This window comes from Spermophilus citellus (genome assembly GCF_964194105.1).
Source record: "Spermophilus citellus genome assembly, chromosome: 3".
Taxonomy (NCBI): domain Eukaryota; kingdom Metazoa; phylum Chordata; class Mammalia; order Rodentia; family Sciuridae; genus Spermophilus; species Spermophilus citellus.
In genome coordinates this window covers 202,991,120-203,013,296 of record NC_138184.1, presented here as the reverse complement: position 1 = coordinate 203,013,296, position 22,177 = coordinate 202,991,120, and the positions used below count along the sequence as shown (strand labels likewise).

The 22,177-nt window shown below is 38.4% G+C and overlaps 1 protein-coding gene across 2 annotated transcripts in view; it reads left to right on the top strand.

The window, feature by feature from the left end:
• Positions 1-22,177, top strand: part of CDK14 (cyclin dependent kinase 14) — a 600,063-nt gene that overhangs the window by 573,814 nt on the left and 4,072 nt on the right. The window contains exon 15 of one of the 2 annotated variants that reach the window (XR_014021222.1): positions 10,794-10,846. The exons of the other annotated variant lie outside the window; for it this stretch is intronic. The gene's annotated coding sequence lies outside the window, so the exon portion shown is untranslated. The remainder of the gene's footprint in view (positions 1-10,793; positions 10,847-22,177) is intronic. 2 annotated transcript variants of the gene reach the window in all.

The window sequence follows — 22,177 nt, the reverse complement described above, 5'->3', positions numbered from 1 at the left end:
TTTTATCAAGTTACAAGATTTAGTATTCAAAGCTCAAAAAAAAAAAAAAGTAATTAAGAAAAAATCCTTTCTATGGCAAGAAAAAAGTAGTTTGTTTCCATTGATTTTATTTTGTTTTTGTTGGCTGAAAACTAAACCAGGATGGGGGTGGTGCATAGTGGGAGGGAGCACGATGGAGACAGAACAGTTCGTGCCACAGAGGCACCTTATTCTCCAGTCTCATTTGCTTATGGGCAGCGCCGTAACTGGGTACACTGAAGCTAGTCCCTTGTGCCCCTACAGGTCTGCTTCCCCTCTAACTTTTCCTGTCTGGCCCTGGTCCTGCTACCCGCAGTGGCTCTGGAGCTCCATTCATCTGCATTTCCCATCAGTCTCTTAGACATTCTTGACTCCTCCAACAGTCCCTTGAATCCCTGCCCATGTCTTCATTCTCTCTCACATGCCTGTTTCCCTAAGTTTCTGCAGGTTCAACCAACAGTAAATAATTTGTGGAGCACTCACCTTGATGGCAGGCTCTCCCTTGGTCTTCTCCTCTACCCTGAATGATGACACAGGAGTCTTCCAGAGTGCTGTTTACATCACACCATTCCCTTCTTAGGGTCTGAAGTGACCTCTCTTTTCTTTCCACCTGGAATCTAGCCTGTTTGTTAGCATTTTAATACCTTCTGCTATCTGAATTCATCCCACTGTAGTCCACCCCAAAAGTCCCACTTTCTGTCCACAGACCAGCTTCCTTCGCCATGTGTCATTTATTGGTTTTCTCCATAGGAATTCACTGTGCACCTGCCATATTCCAGGCACAGTGCTGCCTGCCTGAGAATAGGATGATTCCCTCCTTTAGAAGCTCCAGGAGTCTTAGGTAGAAATATGTAAGGAAACAACATAATATGACAAAAGTTTGTACAACATACTGAGTAAGTTCAAAAAAGAGAATGGCTGTTGATTCCACCTGAGGGCCAATGAGGCAGACTGATTCTTTCATCTAAAGGAGCCACAGAAATTGTCCAAAGTGGGCCACGGCCAAACGAAAGGAAGAGAAAGTTGAAAGTCAAAGACTGTGTGTCCACCAGGCATGGTAGCTCATGTCTATAATCCCAGCACTGGGGAGACTGAGGCTGGAGGATTACAGGTTCAAGGCCAGGCTCAGCAACTTAGCAAGACTCTGTCTCAAAAAATTAATAAATTAATTTAAAAAGGGCTGGAGATGCGGCTCAGTGATTAAGTGCCCCTGGTTCAATGCCTGGTACCAATAATGTAAATAAAAATAAGATTGTGAACTATTTAATCAAAGGCAGGAAAAAGCAGAGTCAGAAGGGGATCATGCAAGGACAAGAGTGAGGGCCCTAAGCCACAGAAGGATATGAGAATAAGGATGGCTCATCTTTATTAAATGGGAGACATTTGATTTAAAGGCACTGAACTTCCAGGTGCCAGATTCCCAGAAGTGGGAACTAGCTCATCAAAGCATAGGATCACTGTAGTTTAAGCACAAAATAGTAGTTATAAATGATTGTGATGGGGCAGGAATGCCAGGGTCAGGTTGAGAGTAACTTTGCCTGCCAGACACAGGAGCATGTAGAGAGGAGGGCCCCTCAGAAGTGAGACTGCCAGGCTGTGGGGTTGAGCTGGGTCATGAGTGAACTCAAGATTGACTTTCCCAGCCCCATACCGTGGAAAGGAACTACTTCAACCTGGGTGAATGGAACATCATTTTCTAAGGTGTGTGAAGACACACGTGTCTTACCAGTGGTACCCCCAGTTGTCATTTGTTTCTTCAGAAAGGATTCTGGCAAACAGTGCTTATTTATGTGTTCAGTTAATGCTTGCTGAGCACCTCCTGTGTTCAGATATCATTCTAGACCCCAGGGACTCAGTGGCATATAAGACAGATACATCTCTACCGACAGAATGAAAAGAAAGTAAGCAGTGATACTAGAATTCAAAGCCCTGTTTAAGAAATCTGTTTCCCTTGTCTTCTGTCCAAATGTATCCACCCTACAAAATCCAGCTTCATTCCAACCCCCTCTCCCTGCTTAGTCTAAAACCTCTATTGATCTTCTTCCCAAAATCTTCTACATCAAAAATTTTTTTAAAAAACATGATAATTAACTTTTTTTCTGATTATACATATTCAATACGTAAGTTCAAAACCAAAATAAGTACAAAATATAAAGAGAACATACCTTATAATTTCACTTTACCATGTATAACCGCTTTCCATTAGCACATATTCCTTGAATAATTTATTTCTAGCTATGATATCATTGTCATTCTTGCATGTTTATGAGCATCATAACAAAATGGGAACTTATTCCCAAATTTATGGTTTTAGACTTAATGACTAGAGAAAGTATAGAACTCTTGTATTTTTACAACCTTATTGAGATATATTTCACATACCATAAAATTAGCCTATTTAAAGTGTGTAATTTGAATGGGTTTTGGTATATTTACAGAGTTGTGCAAATGTCACCACAATCTAATTCCAGAACATTTTTATCACCCTAAAAAGAAACCACATATCCATTAGATGTGTGGTTAGAGTCACTCCTCATTCCCCCTCCCCCAGGGTCCCTACAGCATCAGCTAACTACTCGTCTACTTTCTATTTTTCCGATTGGTCATTTCTGGACATTTTGCATAATGGGATCATGTGTATGTGACCTTTCGTGACTGGCTTCTTTCTCTTAATGTTTCCAAGCTTCCTTGGTGTTGTAGCAAGCTTCTGTGTTGTCTTCCTGCCTGCTTACCTTCTCTCTCTCCCTCCCTCTTTTCTTCCCTTTCTTCCTTGCTTTCTCAAATAGTCCATTAGGTGGGCATACCACATTTTATTATCCATTCTTCAGTTGACATCTAGGTGATTTCCCCTTTGAGGCTAGTGTAAACAATGTTTCTATGAACATAAAAGTGGCTGCACCATTTCACCTCCACACCATCAATGAATGATGATTCCAGTTTCTTTGCATCATTATGGGGTTCTTTTGAAAGACAGTCTCTACTCTGAAATGGAGCCATCTTAGGTGGCCAGGTGGCTTCAGTGGTCCATTCATTGTATATGAGCAAATTCCAAAGCTTTGTCTTCCAAGTTCATGGCAAAGTCTGAAAAGCTGCTTCCAAGTGAATCCTTCTCTTTGAGAAAAATAATATTTATACTGATTAATGTTTTTCACCAAAGAATATAATGAATGAATGAATGAATGAATGAATGAATATAATCTTTTTCTTCCAGAAATCACATGGTTCCAAAAAATGTTGGAGTTTTTATTTGTTTTTTCTTTAAAGTCTGGGACAGGGAAAGAACTTGAGTTTAGACATCAAATTCTGGACTATTGCTGACCATATAGAATCCAACAATTAAAATATATTCTTTGAGGGAAGCACACATGAAATTTTATCCCTGGTGTGTTAGTCTGTTTTTTGTTGCTGTGACCAAAACACCTGTCAAGAACAACTTAGAGGAGGAAAAGTTTATTTTGGTTCATGGTTCCACAGTCAACAGAGTCCATTGTTCTGGACCCAAGGAGAGGCAGAACATCATGGGGGAAGAATGTGGAGGAGGGAAGCTCCTCTATTTATGGCAGCCAGGAAGCAGAGAGAGAGAAGGTGGTAGGAAGGGGACACAGAGAAGATGAACCCTTCCAGGGCACATCATCAGAGACCCACCTCCTCCAGCCACACCTCACCTGCCTATAGTTCCCACCCAGTCAATCCATTCGAACTAGGATTGACTCAGAGGTTACCACTCTCATAATCTGGTAATTTTTCCTCCAAACATTCCTGCTCTGACACAGAACATTTGGGGGAACACCTTATATCTTGACCATAACACTTGGTAATAGTCATAAATCTGAAGGAGGAAATACTTCCAAGATTATGTTAAAAGTAAGATATTAGCTTAATTAAGGCCTGGGAATCAAGAATCAGATCAGGATGAAATAAAGCAGTGATTGAGAACTGTTAAATTATTGAAAGCTGTACATAATTATGTCTATATCATCATATTTCTTTAAGTATTGCTCGCATTCATTTAAATATAATTATGTTTTGTCCGTGTATTTTTATTTTAAACAAATATGGTTAAGTACTACTGAGTATTCCTTTTGAGAGTTTTTTACTACATGCCATAATGAAGACATTATTTTTTTTTTATATTGCAGTAAAGACACATGGGAATCAATGAACAGTCACTAAAATGTTAGCTTTAAAGCAACACTTTAGCTAGGGCAAATATCACAGAGGTTATGTGGGAACCTCTCAGGACAAATGGTCAGTGACTTCTTCCAAACATATTTCTGAACAAACATAGCAGTCCTCTTTGCAGCGTTAATCCCACTAGTCTCTTTCTTTTTAATTATGAAGTATTACTTTTACTTGTTGAGGATTGTTATAGTTTGAATGTCTCTTCCAAAATCCATGTTGGAATTTACTTGTCACTGGTCATATGTGGGGGGAGGTGTTCTTTAAGAGGTGATTAGGACATTGTCAAGGGGGTGTGTTAGCTCTCCAGGGAGTGAGCTCAGCTTCCTGCACTCCCTTGCTCACTCCCATCCTCCTGCTCTCTCTCGCCACAGTGATGCTTTTGTAATGTTTATTTCTACCACATTATGCAGCTGGGGCCTCACCGCGTACTATCTCCATACTCTTGGGCTTACCAGCCTCCAGAACTTTGAGAAATAAATCTCTGTTCTTTATAAGTTACTCAGTCTCATGTAAACTTAAAATGGTCTAAGACAAAGGCTGTAGCAATTTTTTAGGTTAGGAAGGGAACTAAGTTTATTAAATAATTTGAGTGCTAAGAAATATGATTCAGTATTATATCTTTTTTAAAATTTGATTTTATATATTTACATGAAGATTTTTAGGGATATCATTTAAACATTCCTTATATATGTTAACCAATACCCTTTATTCATGATGAACATTGTAACAAAATGTAAGTATTGATCAACTCAATGGAGTTGAGAGAACCGGAAGTAGTACAGAAACATAGTGCTTATCTCCTCCAAGACTAAGCAGGCCCAGTCAAAACAGAGCCCTCCATGTTAGTGAAATTCCCTAGAGTATACTCAATTTCTTCCCCTGGCTTCTGTGTCCATCAGTGGATTACAATGTATAAATAGATACATAGGATGGATGGATGAATAGATAGTTGATAGCTTTAAAATGCCACTAATATGTTCATGTAGAGATTTTAGAATCTCTAAAGATATTAGAGATTTTCAGCTTTAAATTAAAATTACCAAGTCCAAGTCTTTTATCTTGGTGCTCATTAAAAAATATGGTTATAAGAGAAACTAGTCATTTGTTTAAGATAATAAATCCATTACCTTATTGCCAGAATTATGTGATGGTGGGGCAGCGGTGTGTTGCTAAATTGTATAATTGTAGATATCATAGCAAAATATCATAAGCTAATTAGATTTGGATATGCAGTGTAAAGCATGAAACATTCAATTTTTTCCCTTTCTGAATGGTTTTCTTTTAAACATGAAGCAAAGCATTAAACAATGCTTATCAACTAAGCCAAGTGCCAAATAATGTTGATCAACTAAACCTAATTTTTCATTGCAATTGCCAAATATACCATCTCATAAATCCATAATTATAGGGTCAGTAATTTTTCATCATATTTTGTGTTTCTGCTAATTACACAAATAATAAATGCTTTATTGCTGGAAAGTATCCAAAAGATATAAAATTTTAATTTTATATAATTATATATATAGTCATTTGATTAAGATAACAAAACTTTAAAGTTCCCATACTATAGAAAATCTTCATTTCTTCACTATCGAGAGTTTTATATCCTCTCAGATTCTATTTGATATATTACAATTTACACTCATAATTTCAAAAAAATATTATTACTTGAATTGTACTGAGATTCAAATTATGTGAAGGTCAACTTGCTCAACCTGAGAGCGATGTTCTTTCAACAATATGACGTTCATATGAGAATTCTGATTTTTTTCCAGTGGATATTTGTAAGCTTTTCTATGGCTAGAAGGAAAAAAATGCAAACAAAAATAAAATGTTGTAGAGCTTGGAGATGTATCCAGTACTGCTGCGCATTTTTCACCATTAAATGCGTGAATTTTCTTATACAGCTTGTGGTATTTTTCTCAAGACTTTATCAAATTCTGTTCTGCTCTTTAACAGAAATGAAATTTTCTCTGTTGTAAGAGTTATGGGATTTGGAGTAATGAAATCTTGAGTGCAGATTCCACCTTTGCCCTGCCTAACTTCCAAGACGGCTGGAGAAGGCTTTCCACCAGGGGCCAGAAGTCAGAGCTGGAAATTAGTGAATAGCATTAATGGACAGCCACAGAAATGTTAGCAAACACTTGCAGAGTGTTATGCGTTTCTAGGGAAGGGTGAAAAGTCATTCTTTGTTACTTTCTTTGATCCCAAAGAGATAAGACTTTCAAGGGGAAAAAAAAAACAAGTCAGGGGACACAAATGGAAGATTTGTGTCCAGGTAAAGGAATATCCCCAAAGACATCAGTAAGAAAAGAAGGTAAAGGGAGGCCCTAAAGTAGAAAAAGCTGGGTCTCCTGTGTGACGGGAGACAGCCTCATACTTTTAGACCAGAAGAGGGTAGCAAACTGCTGCCCAAGTGACTTCATCCTCAGTTAGCTCTGTCCTTTGGATGTGGGATGACACACAAGTGTCCTCACAGCCCCCTGGCCCCATTTTCTTTCTCAGCTCCTGGTATTGTCTGGTCTCATCATCAGCCCTGTGGTGCAGCTTTTGGCCTTCTACAGCTCCTGATGCCTCCTTACCAAGCAAGATGGCTCAGCAATCCAGGTCAGCAACACCATGGCCACCGGGCTTCACAAACTGGGCTTTGTCTCAGCAAAGTGCTTTGTCTCCTCTAAGCCTCTAAAGAGCACCCTGTTTTCCTGGTGCTTAAAAATAAAGGGAGAAGCTGGGGTCGTGGCGCACGCTTGAGATCCCAGAGGCTAGGTAGGCTGAGACAGGAGGATCACAAGTTCAAAGCCTGTCTCTGCAACTAAGTAAGGCAGTAAGCCTGTCCCTAAATAAAATATTAAAAAGGGGCTAGGGATATGGCTCAGGTGGTTAAGTCCCTCTGGGTTCAATTCTTGGTATCCAAAAAAAAAAAAGAGAGAGAGAAAGAAAAGTAAAAGGAGGGACCCCCCCCCTTATTATTTTAAAGGAAGACTGTCAGTTGAAAAAAGTTTAGATTTCATTATGCTTAGTCCAGTTTTCCCTTAAACTTTAACTTCAGCTTAATCGTGGAGGGGTCACCAGAATTTCTCTGAAAAGTATTTCTTTAAAATATCATAAAGGATGTTCAAATGGCAGGAGTGTGTGGTGGTTGTATGTTGGGGGACGGGGGTGTTTTGAGGGAAAGGCAGATAAGGGAAAGGAAAATGTGAAGTTTCCAGAATGGAAATGAGAAATGGATTTTTTGCATTTGATTAAGTGGAAAAGTGTGGTCAGAAAGTTACATATGTTCTGATTTTGAAACCCTTCGTCTCCTCTTCGGCTCAAGGGAAGGAAGGGCATAAAATCAAGTGGTATAAAATTAAAGTTGTGTGAATCAGAGAACTAAAGCAATTCCACGCAAATTGCCTGAATACCCAAGCCAGCAAGCAGATGAGGGTGGGGGTGGGGATGGGAGAAAGGGAGAGGAAAAGTTGGGGATGGTTGCTATGGCAACCTCATGCTGATTGAAATGATTGTGGATTCCTGCCTGACTTTCTTTTTCCCTTCTGATCTGGTTCCTGGAGGTTTGCAGTTCTTGGGGTTCTTGGTGCAACCAAGTCAGCTCCCAGAGAGACATCATGGAACTAGAGGTGGTGGTTTTCTAGCAGGGCACAGGTGGCTCAGACACCTGGGTGGAATAGGATACAAAGATAGATAAAGGTTTAACCAGTCTCATCCAAATGCCAGGCTTCTAGGCCACATGCTGGCATGTCACAGCTCTGAAAGGATGGAACCAAAGCAAGACCATAGAAGCTAAATGAGTCTGTGAGAAGTCTTCTGAAGGTCAGGAAAAACAATGCTAATATTGACAAAATTTGAAACAAAGCTTTGTCTAGGGCAGGAATGGAAAGTAGTTCTCAAACTTGTATTTCTGAGCTTCAGATTCCTCATCTATAGGACCACAGAAACACCTGTCTTGAAAGGCTGCTATGAGGAGCTGAGGCACAGGGGACTCTCCCGGCTCCTCAGATTCTGTGCCTGCAATCTTTTCTGAGAGGGAGAACATGGGTGGCCAAATTCAGAACAATCCCAAGTTCCTGGCTGATCTTGTTTCTACCTTAAAGGGGAAAACAAGAGATCAGAGTCATTGGCAAAGTTATAAGAAACCCTCATGGTAATTTTTATTTTCATAACAATAAAATATTAAAGATAACATGCCCAATAAAGTGACTATTAATGACATTTAATAGCATTAGTAAGAATGGGCAACATAGAATTAATTTGCATTTATCTTTTATCCTTCATTAATACTGGTGTATCACTGATAATGATGTTAATTGAGAAGAAAGGAGAGTGAAGGATTGTATTCATGACGAAAGCTTTCTGCTCTGCTCCTCACATTCTTGCGATCCTCTAAATAGGTGCCCACACTGCCCACGTGTCGCCCCCTGTTGACTGTCACCTTCATCATATACAATGTTCCAGGCTTCACTTTTCTTGAAGAAAACCTGCACCATAGACAGAGATGTTTGGTTTGTTTTGGTTTAGCTTGTTTGGTTGTATTTTCATTTCTCAAGGAGTGTGTAGGAAATCACATAAGCCTCATTATCCCTTAACATAGGCATACCTAACCTGCCCTTTGTTCAAAAATAATTTTCTCCGAGTACCTAATTTTCATGAAAGTTATATCCTTGGGTCTGATCTGAATTAAGGGGGAGAGGGTGGAAATGCTGACCGGTACTTCAGCATCCTGACATCATAACCCAGAGGTTCTTGACCTACTGTCCCTGAATCTATAAACAGAATGCAGACCTGTAAACCAACTGAAATTGTATTTGAGGAAAAATCTGCATATTGTTAAACATATGCAGTTTGCTGAAGGATTACCACAATCTGGGTGCCCTATATCTGTTTTCTTATGGCAGTTGTAATTTCAGTGTATTACCCACTGAGAGTTTGGTCAGAGTAGGAAACAGGAGACATTAAAGTGTTTTTGTTTTTGTTTTTAAAGTTGTAGTTGAACACAATGCCTTTATTTTATTTATTTATTTTTATGTGGTGCTGAGGATAGAACCCAAGGCCTCACACACACCAGGTGAGCGCTCTACCACTGAGCCACAACCCCAGTACCCATTAAAGTGTTTTTTTGGGTCCCCCCTCCCAGTCAGAGTCTGAACTAAAACTGACCTTCCCTATATACAGTAATGTGACATATCCTCTGTAATACCATTAAACATTAATGAAGTAATACACACAAAATTTGTATATTGAATTTTAATTAATGACTTCAGGTTTAGGGATGAAGTCTAGTAATATCTGCAACTTATTTTGAAATTCATCTAAATAATAGGATGGATACAAGGAAGGATGGATATGATAAAAAAGCAAATATTTCAGTATGTTAACTATAAAGTCTGTATATTGAGAACATGGATGTTCACTGTGTAATTCTTTCATTTTTTCTGTTTTAAAAATTTAATAAAATATTGGAAAAATAGGCAATCATAATATTTAAAGTACATGCAACTATGTATGACACAGCAGATTAGTGGAAGGAAGTGATAAAAGTTGGTTGCCTAAAATGGATATTTATTGATTCAATTTGGAGGCAATTCTTGAGTACATAGAAATAAATCTACATATGTTTGAATTTCAGTTGCAAATACTTTACAGCCAAGAAAAATTTTTATAGCATATGCACAGTGCTTAGCAAGATAGCTTTCCAAACAGTGACCGTGATTGTGTATTTTGTCAGATTCTGTAGAGTTTGCAGTTTGACTTGGAGGTTCTTCTAACATAAAGTTTTCTTGCCATTAATTGATTTCTAAGTCTTTCTAAATATTTCCTTGCTTGATTATACACACCATTAATCAGAGAAATTCCCCTATATCTGGACAGTGTGTCCTAACTTATTTGAATCATCCACCTGTATTACATAGTCAGTCCTAACCATACTATCACAGAGAGCTAAGGGGAGAGTTGCTATGTTCTCCTTTACATTTTACCAAATGCACATCAATCCCCTAAAAAAATCATCCCGTTAAAATTTCTTTTAAATAAGGAAGTGCTGAGAGAGACAATTTGAGCTCTATTTTGTTAATCCAGTCACAAGTGTTTTATATCCTATTTGGATTAAAATGCCCAATAATTGATTATGAGAATTATGCAAGCTCTAGCACTGAAACTTGGGATATGGGTAATTAAAAAATGAAAGATCTTTTCCATTTTAGTATTTCAGGCCTGGGCTCATTACGCATGACATCTCATACAGAGAAACTGAATCTAATAATTGCAAAAGAAACAAAACTAAAACAGCTATTGAAGCCACTTGGACTGATTTTTTTTAAATTTATATGCATTAAATAAAATATAATTTATTTAAATATTATGTTTAAATGGACCTATAGTGATTGTTTTTCCCCATGATAACATGAAACAACTAAGTCCCTAGATTTTTTTTATGATTATTATTCCAAATGATACCAGGATTGCAAAGTCAGAACTTTTGAAAAGGACTTAACTAAGAGACATGAGCCGTGGGAGTTGCTTAGGGTGCTAGTTAAATGCCAACAGACTGGAAAACAAACAGCATAACCCAGACAAGATGTGACTTTGTTCTTTAGCATCCATGTGAAGAGGAAATCAGATCTTTCTGGGATGTGCTCCCCTCTCACAGGTGTGTAAAAAAAAATTCACCTTCTCAACTTACTGCATTGTGTGTGGGATTGTGACTTGGGGCAAGGCAAAGGGGCACTACATCACTTCTTAGAATAAAAGCTCAGTTCACTTAACTCAGTTGGTGCTTTTGTTTCAGTCTGCCACAAGTGGACAGTAAAAAAGCATGAAGCATCCCTTAATCCCAGGAGCCTGGGGTGTGCTGGCTACTCTCCCTGTGTTTCCCAGCTCTGTTGCCAGTGGAAGTGAGGGATTGACCCCAGGCCTCAACCACTGTTCTTTGCTCTGCCACTAAACCACTGAGCTGTTGGCACTTTGATTGTTTTATACCAGGAGGAAACCAACTGTGTTGATGTGAATGTCTTATTCATCAGACATTACAGGCTTCACAGTTTTAATGAGCTGAAACTCCTAGTCCAAGACATGCAGCCACAGTGAATCAAGTCAAGTGATATAGTGACGACATTTTCTAATTTAGTGCAGTTGCTCTTTAAAGGGTTTGATGGTATTTCAGAACTCTAAACACTGCAATTACAAAGTCTGTCTGAGGTTGTGTGTTAATCAAAAACAGCAAATTGTGTTTGACTTATAAAGGACAGCAGAGTAGTAAAGGTTGGAATTATTCTTGCATAGTTTTTCCTTTTAACCACGTAGACAACTGTGAAGACACAAGTGAACAAACTACTCACCAAATACCTAGGGTATCTTTCTGGCATATGAAAATGTCTGTTATTCCCAGGGGCTATGTTTTAAAATTACAGTCCTTGGGAAGAAGCTTAGTTTCTATGTCATCATTCGTCCTGAACACTGAATATTTCCTCAAGGGTAGAATAAAACATTTCAGCATTAAATGTTTCAAAATCTTGTACTGTGTGAGCAATTGCAAGAGTCATTTGGAGAACCAACTGCATTATCTGATTTCATGGCATATATTTACCCACAGCTTTCACAGAAGCAGCTCGAAATGTCCTGTGTGTGAAAAGTATGTGACTTTCTTAGGTTGGAACCTGGGACTCCCTGGCTCACAACTTCAGGCACCTCTTCACTGCAGACAGAGCACTTAAGGCCCTCCTCTCTGTCCTTCCCACCTGCTTTTCAGCCTCCCTGCGTCCATATGCATCATATCCCAACATGACATGCAGGCACGTGCCTGAGGCACTGGCCTTCACTGCCTCTCACGGTCCCTGGCTGTGCAAGATGGCCTCCTCTGTCCCTCTCTGTACATTCAGATTTTACTTAGTCAAAGCCCATCTCTTCCTCATTGTGCTGGCACCTCGAGGATAGCATTTATATTTTCCATTTTGACTAGTTGTCCTGGCCATCTTCCCTCCAAACACTTGAGCTCTTTAAGGACATGCTGGTCAATGTTCAACTCTCAGCTCTTCAGAAAGCAGAAAAGCCCTGATGGGTTGTTTTTGTGTGTGTTGTGGTATAAACACTCCCACGCTGGCTGATGGGTTTATCAGCTGGCTTGCAAAATTTTCTGACAATTTTAAAATTCAACTCTTAAACCAGTTCAAGTCAATTGTAGAACACTACTGGGACCTCACTTTATGAGTCCTGTTATTATTAGTCCTCATCCACCCTGAACACTGGGCTATGTTTAAAAAATAGATGCTCAGTAAATGTTTCCTAAATTGATTTAGAGAGGGCGTTGATGGTGTTGCTCCTCCATCACTGCTCCTACAGGCTCATTTCCTGTAGTGACCTGTGCAACATCTGCATTTATGGTCCATTCGGGGGGCGGGGGGGGGGGCCTTAGCCGGCTCCTCTCAGCACACCAAAGGCATGTGAATTGATGGATACATTGTTAAATGCACTCGAGTTACAGTGAGGAATGGTTGGTGGTCTTGACTTCTACAACCTAATCATTAGAGCAGAATGTGAGTCACTGTGACTTTAAATAAATAAGAAATAAAAGTCAAAACACAGAGTCAAGATTGTGTTCCTCCCAAGAAGAGAAATGAAAAATCCCAGCACACTGTGGTGAGTTGAAAGGTGAAAAGGCTGCAGGTCCTGTTCCTGTCTTCCCACCCCTAAACCTGTTTTTTTTGGAGTTTCCCATCTGTAACACTTTCACGACTCACATTTTGAGGTTGAAATGTCAGCATATTTTTCACTTCGTGTAATAAAGTACCAATCTTGCTGCCTCTATGGAAGTCACCCCATAACAATCCTGTTGTTCCTGATAGAGTTTCCAACTCATTCTGATTTTCCTCTGTTTTAAAACCAAAGCTCCCCCCTCTTCAGGAAGTCCCTCAATCTGGGCAACCTGGGACTGTCGATCACCTGAGTTTCCATAAAGGTTGTGGATCCTATGTGCATGCTCTGGGTGTTACTATAATCGACTTCCTATCACTGATGTTCCAGAAGACATCTAGTCAATGACTAAAAAGATTTGAGCCTTAACTTTTTTTTTCTGGTTTATAAAACCTGTTCTCTTCTATGGTCCTATTTTTCAGGCACTTTTGTTAACATAAATGAGAGAGGCCTCTTGATAAGGAAAAACACCACATGAGCACAAAAATGCTAGGATTTATTTCTCATAACCATATTCATAGCATTCTGTAATTACAACTTTTAGAATTCATATTGGGTATTATAGAAATATAGCATCTAGTTATGGGACAACTAATATCAAAATACTTTAAAACAACCAGTTATTATTTGTGTGGAGTGCATGCCAGAAGACTTTACCTGTGAATAAAGCCTTCACTTCTATGGTTCACTGATTTGTTCTTGATGGAGAAGTTGTTCACTGACATTGTAGTGAGGCAGCCAATTGGAGGGGAGCTTAGCTGGCTGTCCAGATCCGCATCCCTTAGCAGGGACTTGCTGGATCTGCCTCACCGTCTACAGACATTTCCTGGTGGAAATTATGTGTTCAAGTCATGTCTACAATGTGTCACTTTGTAACAATGTCAGAATATGTTCCCACAAGAATAGATGTTCCTGCTATAATGTAACATCCACATTTCTGCCTATGTTCAGTAAAATACTACACTAAAATCTATAGGGCTTATATAGGGAAAAAGAGAATGAGGGGTAAACCATTCAGAATGCATTCAACTTAATAATACAGCACTCACATATGCAACAAAAACACTAATAAAAATACTAGAAATTTATGGGTGGAAGAAGTTGGATGTCAAGATTGAGGCTACTATATTAGGTGAAAGAGCAAGCTGCTCAAGGACCCAGGAGAATTGTACAAAAAACAGTTAATTCCAAAACACAGCCTGTAGCCAAACCAAGCATAAAGGAGACATGTGGGGTAGATGGACAGCACATACCATACCACATGCCTCTGCAGCTTGCATGCAACTGTGTTTGGGTGTCTTGCACATGGCTGCTGTTACTTGGTACCGCAAAGCTTTAAGCATTGCAAAGAAATTTCTCATGAACCAAAATGACTTCTGGTTTATGCTGACATCATTATATCTCATCATTGTATGGGATCTAATTATGCCATAGAAATGAATATTTTAGCTTTGCAAGTTTCTACTGAATAAGATGGTGATCATATATATTGAATTCAAAACCTTAAGCATTAAAACTTCTTATGCTTCAACATGTTGGACAATAACACCAGACAAATTTCATTTTGGAAAAAAGGAATTAACACAAAATGGAGTCACATCTCTTCTGAAATCTTGTAATTAAAGTCCAACATAAACTCTCATGTTTCTCTGACTAGTGACTTAGAAGTGGTTGTATAAGATGTGTGTGTTAAGTTGTAAAAAAAAAAAAATGCACACAGTCCTGAGTTACATGACTTTGTACTTGATTTATTTAAATATAATTTAGTAGGACTGTAATATATAAGGAGGGTTAAAGGGTCAGAATCCTATTTAATTAACTTATACCCACTTGAGAGCCAGTCACTTATAAAGGTATGCTAAGCAAATAAATCTTCAAATAATGTAAAATCCTTGAAAAGAATAAGCCACCTTTGGTGAAGCCTTTTCTATTAAGTCTGTCATTAATATGATTTCAGTGACCTATTTCAAACAGTTTTTATACATATGTCTTGACATATATTCATATATTTAATTTTTTAAGATCACATCATTAAAATGATTTCAATGAGCTATTTAAACCTCCCAGTTTTGTATGTACATAAATATATACATATAAATGTGTCTTCTTTTATTTATATTTAATTTTTAAAAAATCCCAAAGAACCATAGGCCGAGTTTTATATAAGGGGGCTTGGCTAGGGTAGAATAAAGATGCTTCGGATTAGACAGAGGAGAGTGAAGGGAGGTGAGGGGGCATGGGGGTAGGAAGGGTAGTGGAATGAATTTGACATTATGACCCTGTGTGCATATATGATTACATGACTGGTATAATTCTGCATCATGCACAACCAAAAGAATGAGAAGTTATACTCCATCTATGTATGATGTGTCAAAATGCATTCTACTATCATGTATAACTATTAGAACAAATTGAATTATTTAGAAAAAAATCACTGTATATATGATTTTTTTCAAGAAAGATTAAATGTGCCTTGGTGGTTCTGAGAAGACCTAGATCAGGAATTTCCTCACACCTTCTTGGCATTCATTGAGGTAAATAGTCTCAGGGTTGCTTTCTTTTTGTCTGTATTTGTCTGAAATATGACCAGTGTTTTACCTTTGCATAAATCTGATGTAATCAATAGACTCACCATTAAAATAGAGCATTCTTTTAAATGTAGGCTAATTACACATCCTATAATGCCTGGTCTTTAATGAGGATTTCAATAAATGTTTGTTGATAATGAAGATTATTAAAATGATATGTTAAGTCCATCTCCTCATGTAAAAAATGCTTTGTTTTGCAATGTTAGACTTACAGCTTTGCCTGAAAAATTTTAATTAAAATCACCACTTTGGCATAAAGCTTAAAATGTGCAGAGTTGCTGCAATTAGCTCATTGTGCATCCATATGGATGTTACCAAACAGCTTTCAACTTAAAGGATTTGGGCCATTTTGAATGATGGACCTTCTGTTAAGCCTAAAACAAAGCCTGTCTGTCTCTGTGTTCGTTTTAATTAATATTATCTTGCTGGTCTCAAAGATGTGCTCTCTTTTGGAGAGAAGAAGCATGATTACATAAATCAGAAATAACTTACAGAAGTGGGTCTTACTAATTTTCTACTTCCTTCTGTTTCATGCCACTTCCTTCCACCCCCCCCCAGGAGCCTCAGAGTAGTTTCAGAGAAATTGAAAAACAGTGATTCAGATGTTCGTTAGCCACATTCTAACAACCTCACTCAAAAAATTATGAAGTTAAGCTGACCTCAGATTTTGTGAATTCACTGAGAAGTCTAAAACTTACCATTTTGAGTCCAACATGGATATAAAATCTACAGTATAAAAGTTGATTATGACTTATTAATATTTGCACTTGGCTAGGCACTTATGGCTTACTTATGGCACTTATCTGCAAACTTTCTTTTTCTACAGTAGCAAACTGAACCCAAAGATGAATGACACACACAAAAAAATGTTTTGTTTATTTTTCTTGGTATTCTAAGCAGAACAGCTCAAAGTGTCAGAGCCTTGTAGGGGTGTTTGTTTTCTGAACACTTTTCATGTGAAACCTGGTTGATACTATACTTAGGAGAGGGGAGCATTCTGGACTTTCTGCTCTCGTCAAAATCAGATTAAGTTCTACAGAGTTGTATTTTAATCAAGACCCTGATTTGCTAACTATTTTCAAATATCTGTCCTACAACCACTCTCCACATACCCTCAGAAAGACACTGACCCTGCTGCCTGCTGGGCACTATCTGTCTGGTGCCCAAATAAATCCAATTTTGAATGCTGGGTTTAAAAGCAAACTGCTAAAATGAGTTTTTAAAATTCTTCATTGGATTCTTAAGAAGAGAGTAAATGTGAAAGATTACAAAACAAAATTTTAATTTACCAGAACACCTGGGTAAACTAATTCATCCAACATGTGAGTGGAAAGGCACAAAATCAGTATGTCCTCTACAGAATACCAGCATGGCAAATCCTCAGCAAATTTTGATTTTTCTTTTATTCTAGCACTATGGAAATTCATTCCCCATATCCTCTAGATTTGGCATGAAGCCATCATAATTTTTCCACATTACTTGGAATATTTATTTTTTTAAAGCATGTAATTAACTACATACCTGTATGTAAATGCCTCCTATGTACCAGTATTTTGAATTCTACATTTGAGAAAGGGTAAGAATTAGTTTTACTGTAGACAGAAGCAGATAAAGCTAAACTTGGTCAAGTGATATTCACTTATTTCTAGAGGAGAACCTAATAGTTTTATAATTCTAAACCACATGTGCTGCTGTGAGGAAGCTTCCTTTCTCTCAAATTGTGTTTCTTCCTTCTTTACAAAGAAGTCTCTGCAATAGAAAGGAGCAGATTACCCTACAGCTTCACATGCATCCTGAAGAATATCCTGTTCACAAATTAGGCAAGGAAAGGAAACCCTACAGTTGTTTTAATTTGGAATCAAAATAATCACTTCTCTCCAGTGAGTCTTAGAGGAGGGAATGTGCCAGAGTCTTCCTGTAGAAAAAAAGAATACTTTGAGGAGGGGTAGTGAGCAGCAAAAATAAATAAATAAAATAAACACAATCCCTTGGCAAGGGTAAACAGGCCAGCGCAAAACAGGCATCTGATCATGCTGGAGCGCCCTGAGCTGGGTCCTTGGCTCTGGTGTCCCTCTGGTATGTTAATTCTGTGTGTGTGTGTGTGTGTGTGTGTGTGTGTGTGTGTATGCGCGCACTCATTTGTGTAGGTGTGTGTGTGTGTGTGTGTATGTGTGTACACACAAAGACTTATCAGGGCACACAGAGGGAATTAGAAAGAGCCTGGCCCATTTTTAATTTGGGTCTGTTTGCTTGCATTTAGCACTTAAGGGCTTCTACATTCAGTTTGCTCAAAAGAGTGATGAAGCACTCCTTGCTTGTGCCTCAAATCAGAAATGCATGAAGTGCAGCTGCAGAGATAATACATTTTCCCCAAAGGCTTTGGCTGAGCAAATTAGGTGTCAATGGGGTGCCTGCGCAGGCAGTACTCTCTCTAATTAGTCTCTTGAGCCTAGTTGGTGGCGGGTATGAGATGATCTAATCAATTGGTCTGTGTCTGATGGTTCGTGTAAAAATCCTACCAGGCAGACTGTCTCCCACAGGTCACCCACCTGCACAGCGGGACTGCTCATTTTCATTTTTCATCTCCTCCATCACATGATGCTGACAGTTGGTTTTAAGAAAATTGAATCCAAAAAATATCTAGTTCATAGGGCACATGGGTCAGAACAAAGTTGCATTATGGGTACCAGCAATCCAATTAATTAATATTTATAGCTGAGAAGCTCTATGTAGATATTTCTGAATAAGGATTTTATCAATCGAATCCAATTTCGGGTTTAAAACATTCATTTCTAGAGAAAGAACATTGTAAAAGCTGAAAGCAAGATAAAAATGGCATCCATTAATCTTATGATCATATACCTATGAGTGTATGTGCACATAGTTAAGCTTATAATTCATAGTCACTGTTCATTTGTATTGTGCAGGCAATGTATTTTAATTATCAATCAAACATAAAGGAAAGATTTACCCTGATGTATTTTACCTCCCTGTGATAATAGTATAACTTCTTTCCTTCCACCTAATTCCCTACCCATCAAATGCATAATTACATTTACATTTTAAAAATACTTTTTCTAGCAATAAACTGATCTACCTCATATGTGTTCATCAAAAATTGAAGCTGATGCTGCCCTAGAAAGGATGAGGGACATCCCATGCTCTGGTGAACAGTATTAGGCAGGGTAGGTGGCACAATGTGGTCTATTCAGTCATCTCACAGAGATAGCAGTCTTACTCTGGTTGGCACCTCCTTTATTTTCTTATTATTGGTTTCTTCCATTAATGTCAGAACCAAACCTAAGTAATGGACTTACCATAATCATTGCAGTCACTGTTTGTTATCCAATTACTGTTATTATCTATTATCCTTTATTATCCAATTCTGCTTTCACCCTAAGTTAGCCATTAGTTAACCCAATATATATGTACTCAAAAGAATCAGGAAGAAGGCAAGTGCGAATATCATTGGTAGCAAAAAACAGTCCTAAATCAATCCAACAGATAATAACATGGTATTGACTATGGTGACAGCATAGTTTACTATTACATGAAATCAAATATATTGGAAATCTAATCATTTCTTTCAAACAGAACATTAGAGTAAAAAAACAACAACCACAAAGAAGTGTGGCCTACAGGAAAGTGTCAATCTTATCCACCATTCTCCACTGGTGGCGTGTCATCTATGGATGGCCTGCTCTGTACCCAACACTGTCACTGGACACTGTTGCTACAATAAATAGCTGCTTTGTATGAGCAATTTCAGCAACACGCAGGAACAGAAACATGGTGCTCACCCTCAGTAAAGGCACCATGAAGGAACTAACTCCAAGTCTGAGAACATCTTCCACTTCCATATTTTCAGATTCTACCTTTTCCCCTTCCTGTTCGTTCAACAACTAGTTATTGAGTGCTTAAGCCAAGCCTGAGCTGCGATCTAGGACACATAGGCCAACAAAATCAAAAAGAACCTAAACTTAAGAACCTAAAGATGCCATCTGCCCTCTTACTGCTTCTTGAGAGGAAGTGTCTTGGAAGGGACTAAACCAAGTCCTGGTTCAAGAGGTCAATTGGGCACCAGTTCTCCATTGTGTTGATTATTTGACACCAAATTAAATGACACCAAACCTGTCATTTGGGTGTTGTTGTAGGAACTCTATGCCTAGAGAGTAGATGTCTGGGTTAGGCAGCCTTCTGCTTAAGTAACACAGAAGGAAAAGGACGTTTTTGTCATCTTCTGAATAAAATGTGTCGAGATTGGTAGTGGGGTTGGAACTGGATAAAGTGTCTATTGACCAGTGGACCTGAAATACTGTGGGGCCAAGTGCTCTCTCTCCTTGATGTCATTGGCCTCAAGAAAGATAGGGCCTAATCAGAATGTGTGCTAATATGGGAGCAGCAGGTACAGGAAGGGTAAATGTTCTCCATTTCCCTGGGAGAACAAGGGTGAGATGGTTGTTCCATGGAATTATTTTCTACAGTGGTAGATTCTTTAAGACTTGATAGACAGTTTCAATGGCACACGCCTGTAATCCCAGCAACTCAGGAGGCTGAGGCAGAAGGATCACAAGTTCAAAGCCAGCCTCATCAACTTAATGAGGCAACTTGCTGAGACCCTGTCTCAAAATAAAAAAAATAAAAGGGAGTAGGAATGTGACTCGGTGGTTAAGCACCCCGAGTTCGATTTGCAGTACCGCCCTCAAGAAAACTGAAAAACTGAAAAAAAGAAACTGAAAGAAAGAAATGACTTGAAAAAAGCATATCTGGGCAACCAGGCAGGGGTGAGGGATGTCCAAGTGAGCCACATAAAGAAATGTCCACAAAACAGCAAGCATTTGAGATAACAACTGAGAAGTTTGGATTTAATGATAGCAAAGGGCTTGTATATGGTTTCCATTCATACCCAGGCCTCTCTCAGAAACCAAAGAGAAAGGCTTTTGTTTACTGATACAGTCACTATTCATACAGAACTCTCAGGAATAGAAGGTTGTCCCTGCCTCACACCATATGCAAAAAATAACTCAAAATGGAGTAAAGATCTAAATGTAAGGGCCCAAACTATTAAGAATCATAGAAGAAAATATAGGGGTAAATCTTTATAACCTTTAATTTCACAATGAGTTTTTAGATATGGCACCAAAAGTACAAACAACAAAGAAAAAAATTTATAAAATGGACTTTGAAATTAAAATTTCTGGGCATCAAAGGACAAAATCAACAGAAAAGGCAGGCCATTGAATAGGAGACAATATCTGCAAATCATATACGTGATAAGGGATTAATATCCAAAACACATAAAGAACACCTACAACTCAACAAAAAGACAAACAATCTGATTTTAAAAAGAGCAAGACTTGAATAGATGTTTATCCAAAACAGATACTCACTTATATGGCAAAAAATAAATAAATAAATAACCACATAAAAAGATGTTCAATATCACTAGTCATTAGAGAAATGTAAATCAATGCAAATGAAATGCAAACCAGTTCATGACACTAGGATGGCTATAATTTTAAAAACAAAACAAAGCAGAAAACAACAAGGATTGGCAAGGGTGTGGAGAAATTGGAACCCTTCTGCATTGCTGATAGCAATGTAAAATGGTGCAGTGAATGTGGAAAACAGTTTTAAAACAGTTTGGCAGTTTATCAAAAAGTTAAAATGGAATTGCCATATGACCAAGAAATTCCACTCCTAGGTATATCCCCCAAAGAATTGGAACTAGGCATTGGAACAGACATTTGTACTTGAATGTTCATAGCATCACTATTCACAATGGCCAAAAAGTGATACAATCCAATATACATTAACTGATGAATGAATGAAAAAATGTGGTCTATCCACACAATGTTATTCAGCCATATAAAATAATGCAGAACTGATACATACTACAATATGAATGAACTTCAAAAATGTTATGCTAAGTGAAAGCAGCCAGGTCACATATTCTATGATTCCATTTATATAAAATATCCAGAATAGGTAAATCCATAAAGGCAGAAAGATGGTTAGTGGTTTCCAGGCAATGGGGTAAAGGAAGACTGGGGAATGACTGCTTAAACAATATGGAGTCTCCTTTGGGAGTGATGAAAATGTTTTGGAACTAGAAAGGAACAATGGTTGTACAACATTGTGAGTGTACAAAATGTCACTAAATTATACACTTCAAAATGGTTAATTTTATGTTGTATGAATTTCATCTCAATAAAAAAAGGAAGGTTATCCTTCTGAAAAATTATCATGATAAGTGGGAGAAATGAGTGAGGGTAGGGATATGCTGTTTTGCTGGCTCTTAATGTACGAGTGAAACTTTTGACTTTCTTGGTCAAGATATTGCCAGGTTACTGCCATGCAGGAGGGTGCCCTTATTGGTGCGGCCACTGGAGGAACAGCAGGGCACCTGCACTATGAAGTCTCCAAACAAGGTCAAAACCTGTGAGATTAGACTCTCTCCCAGGTTGCCTCTGTGTCAGGGAGGATGACAGCATGGCCATGTAGATGGAGACAGGCAGGCCTGGCCAGGACTCAGTGACCAGGAACTAGCTTTTAAACCTGGTGGGTGGGTTCTGAGACACAGTGGAGCTGATGACTCAATTCTTAAGGCTGTGTGATGTGAACCCGGGATTCTCACCCTAACCTGGCCAGATGTTCTTTTCCCATCCTAGAGATTCAACAAAGATGTTTAAGGGCTAAAATGA